A 4,736-nucleotide genomic window follows, 5' to 3' on the forward strand; every position below is an offset into this window, starting at 1 on the left:
GTTCAAAGCAGACCGGTCGCCTGAATACTTCAGCTAGGAATAATGGAATAGGACTCCGGTTCTATTTTGTTGGTTTTCGGAACTGGGGCCATGATTAAGAGGGACGGCCGGGGCATTCGTATTGTACCGCTAGAGGTGAAATTCTTGGAACGCCACAAGAGGAACGAAAGCAAAAGCATTTGCCAAGAATGTTTTCATTAATCAAGAAAGAAAGTCGGAGGTTCAAAGACGATCAGATACAGTCATAGTTCAGACCATAAACGATGCCGACTAGAGATCCGGCGGCGTTATTCCCATGACCCGCCGAGCAGCTTCTGGGAACCAAAGTCATTGGATTCCTCGGCGAGTATGGTTGCAAAGCTGAAACTTAAAGGAATTGACTGAAAGGCACCACCAGGAGTGGAGCCTGCGGCTTAATTTGACTCAACACGGGAAACCTTACCCGACCCGGACACGGAGAGGATTGACAGATTGATAGCTCCTCGATTCTGTGGGTGGTGGTGCATGGCCGTTCTTAGTTGGTGGAGCGATTTGTCTCGTTAATTATGATAACGAACAAGACTCCTCCATGCTAACTAGTTACGTGACCCCTGGCGGTCGGCGTCCAACTTCTTAGAGGACAAGCGGCGTTCAGTCACACAAGATCGAATAATAACAGGTCTGTGATGCCGACCCCCTCCCGGCATTACAGCCCCCCTCAGGCAGCAGCATCTCCGTCACTCGGGGCTGAGAGAGAAGACCGCCTCTGCACTGTCCTTAGTGCGCCCCGCCCACGCTTTAACCAGAGGGGCGCCAAAGGGTCAGCAGCGATGTCAGTGACCCACCTGACCTGTCTTGAAACACGGACCAAGGAGTCTATCACGCTCGCAAGTCGGAGGGCTCACAGCAAAACCCTGTGGCGCAATGAAGGTGAGGGCTGGGGCCCCCGGCTGAGCTGGGATCCAGGCCCACGACCGGCCCGTCTCGCCGGCCGGGAGGTGGAGCGAGAGCGCGATAGGACCTGAAAGATGGTGAACTATGCCTGGGCAGGGTGAAGCCAGAGGAAACCCTGGTGGAGGTCCATAGCGGTCCTGACGTGCAAATCGGTCGTCCAACCTGGGTATAGGGACGAAAGACTAATCGAACCATCTAATAGCTAGTTCCCTCCGAAGTTTCCCTAAGGATAGCTGGCGTTCTCTCTGCTCCGCGGTTTTATCCGGTAAAGCGAATGATTAGAGGTCTTGGGGCCGAAACAATCTCAACCTATTCTCAAACTTTAAATGGGTAAGAAGCCCGGCTCGCTGGCCTGGAGCCGGACATGGAATGTGAGCGCCTAGTGGGCCACTTTTGGTAAGAACTGGCACTGCGGGATGAACCGAACGCCAGGTTAAGGTGTTGGTTGATAAGGACAGCAGGACGCTGGCCATGGAAGTCAAAATCTGTAGTAGAACAAGTCACCTGCTGAATCAACTAGCCCTGAAAATGGATGGCGCTGGAGCGTCAGGTCCATACCTGGACGCCGCCAGCACTGAGAGCCCTGGGGCCTAGACCGCGACGAGTAGAAGGGCCGCCGCGGTGGAGCCGCCTGAGGTGCAGATCTTGGTGGTAGCAGCAAATATTCAAACAAGAACTTTAAAGGCCGAAGTCGAGAAGAGTTCAATGTGAACAGCAGTTGAACATGGGTCAGTCGGTCCTAAGAGATAGGCGAGAACGTTCGGGAAGGGCGTCGGTCGATCGAAAGGGAGTCTGGTTCATATCCTGAACCCGGAGCGGCGGAGACTGACGCATTCGCGGGCGTCCAGTGCGGTAACGCGACCGATCCCGGAGAAGCTGACGGGAGCCTTGGGGAGAGTTTTCTTTACTTTGTCAAGGGCAGTGCGAGCCTTGGAAAGCGTTGGGGTTCCGGCGGCGCCAGGTGAGCTCTCACTGGCCCTTGAAAATCCGGGTGAGGGTGTAAATCTAGCACCGGCCAGTACCCATATCCGCAGCAGGTCTCCAAGGTGAACAGCCTCTGGCATGTTACAACAATGTAGATAAGGGAAGTCGGCAAGTCAGATCCGTAACTTAGGGATAAGGATTGGCTCTAAGGCCTGGGCTGCCTCTCTCCCGTAGCGCACTGCACGTTCGGGGGGGTGTCAGCCTTTGAGCCGAGGGGGGGGTGTCAGTCTCCAATACGCCGGAATTCGACCAGTCCATCACCTTCCTCACCAAAAACGGGAAGGACCCCAGGAAGGGCATCAAGCAGGGCCTGCGCTCCACCCAGGACAAGCGCCTGGGTGGCTCGGGCCCTCTTACCCATATATTCCAAATGGCGGATGAGGCTCTAGTGGAGGGAACTCCGTTGGATGCACACCTGGTGTGTGAATAGACCCAACCAGCTCTCTGCCTCCTAGGCAATGCCGACTGTGCCCTCTCTGCGGAGCGCCGTAAGGCAGCACTCTTCAAGTTGGATGCTGAGTCAAACGGCTTGCTTTTCGGCGAAAAGTTCCTCAACTGCCATGTCACCGTGTTCACTTCACTCAACAAGGCGGAAATCTCTCAGACAAGTCTTCAAGTCAGGCATTTTGTGGGCCATTCGCTCTTCCAGACCTCCGTCGGCGCGGTACTCCTTTTGGGATGTCGCCACGGTTCTAGAGTTTTCTGGAGCGTTGGCCAGACAATGACCGGCTATCTCTGCTTCAGTTGTCTGCTAAGCTTGCCCTGCTCTTATGTCTCGTTTCATTCCACCGTGTCTCGGCTGTTTGTGCTTTTGGCGTTAATTCATTTTCTTTTTTCCCCTGAGGGAGTTTGTTTCTATTTCGCGCAGGACCAAGTCTCATTCGGTCTCTGTTGTCTACCCCTATTTCCCTCTCAGGCCTCGCTTGTGTGAGGCACATTGTGTTCAATCATACCTTATTTCATCAACTCAATATCGTTCTTCTCCTAGTCCCCTTTTCATCTCATATGTTCGTCCGTTATGCCAGGGGTGCGGCTGCTTCGGCAACGTTCTCTACGGGCAGTTCTGTTGCTGACATTATGTCGGCAGCAGATTGGTCTCGTGAAACCACGTTTCGGACTCGCTCTCATGCTTTTTGCTTTTATGGCTGGGCATTAAAATTGCAAAATACGAAGCCTTCTGTCTTGCTGTAAAATTAGGGATTAATGTAGCCTTGGTGTAGAATTAATCTACATTTTATTAAAGACAGGAGGCGAGTATTTCCCCCCCCCCTTTTTTATACCTTTCCCTTGGGTTTATGTCTTTTGGTATCTGTTCATGTAGATTTGATGGTTATGTTAATTATCGTTCATACTTATCACTTTGCCCATTCTTTATGGTTCAGCCTCTCTCCTGTTGCCAACTGTGTTTGCCTGTGTTCAGTTGGCCTGGTACTCTCACATGTCTATTCTTCCTTTCAGGTCGGTCCTCTGCTATCTAGGCATGCGGAATGGTGGATCTTGCTCGTTGCTGGTTTTTCCCTGTTCGGTTGATGGGGAGGTTTCTGTTTGTTCCTGTCCGGCTTGTTCCTGCAAAGAGGAGTGGCTGGACTATTGATCATATATAGGGTCTTGGGCTCTATTCTTATTGGTTATTGTTCATTTTTATTGTTAACTGCTTTGCTGCTGGAGGTTATTCAGTAAAGGAAGTTATGCAATAGATCTCATTGGCCCCTTATTAAAACCCAGTCGGTCCGGGAAGCGCTATATTCTGACCGTTATAGATTTTGCTAGCCGGTACCCCAAAGCCATAGCTCTATCTTCCATCTCCACATAGGCAGTAGCCGATGCACGCCTAAAGATATTTTCCTGTGTCAGGTTTCCCCAAGAAATCCTGTCCGATCGAGGGACGCAGTTCACCGCAGACCTCATGCAACAACTCTGGAAGCTCTGCGGGGTAAAACTCCTACACACCACCCCCTACCATCCCCAAACCAATGGGCTTTGCGAACGGTTTAATGGCACACAAGCAAATGCTCAAAACTTTCATCAGCCACCCAGACTGGGAAAGGTTTCTGCCCCACTTACTCTTCGCATATAGAGAAGCACTGCAGGAATCTACTGGGTATTCCCCGTTCAAGCTCCTCTATGGGTGACGGGTTAGGGTCCCCCTTAACATCCTCAGAGCATTGGGAAGTCAAATGCGATCCTACACCATCACGTCATCGAGCTAAAGGGAAAAATTAGAGCAATTACTGTCCCTAGCTCTGGGTAATTTACAAGCCGCCAAAAAGTCCAGTATGATAGCCAGGCCACCCGTAGAGAACTCAGCTTAGGGCAGCAAGTATTAATACTGAGACCCACCCAGCACAATAAATTACAGGCAGCATGGGAACGTCCCTACACAATTCTAGAAAAAAAAAAACAAAAAAAAACTACCTACATCATTGGCCGAGGGTCCCGCAGCCAAAACTGACGGGCCTGCCACATAAACGCCCTAAAAATTTACAGAGAGAGAGGAGCCACCATGGCCGCCATCTGTACTCTTTCCCATACGGAAGCAGGGGACCGCGCCATCCCTGAATTACTGGCAGACTCCCAGGCTGAGCCCGAGCTCACCCATCTTAAGCTCAGGGAACAGCTAACTCCCAAAGACCAGACCCAAGCCCTAGCCATGTTACAAAACCGAACCACCCTATTCACTGCCCACCCTGGTCTCACACATCTTACCCAACATGGAGTAGAGACCCCCGGCCAAACCCTGCTCCGGCAACCCGCCTACCGATTACCAGAGGCTGTCAGCAGTCATATCCACAGGGAAATAGCAGATATGATCCAATTAG

General features: G+C 51.7%; 1 pseudogene; it reads left to right on the forward strand.

Annotated features, from left to right (window-relative positions):
* The first annotated feature begins 845 nt into the window (after nt 1-845).
* LOC149282260 (28S ribosomal RNA) lies at nt 846-1,996 on the forward strand (annotated as a pseudogene).
* Nucleotides 1,997-4,736: the final 2,740 nt, after the last annotated feature.

Source organism: Sceloporus occidentalis, unplaced genomic scaffold, assembly GCF_023333645.1.
Source record: "Sceloporus occidentalis isolate IW3139 unplaced genomic scaffold, rSceOcc1.0.p SCAF_120, whole genome shotgun sequence".
Classification (NCBI taxonomy): Eukaryota; Metazoa; Chordata; class Lepidosauria; order Squamata; family Phrynosomatidae; genus Sceloporus; species Sceloporus occidentalis.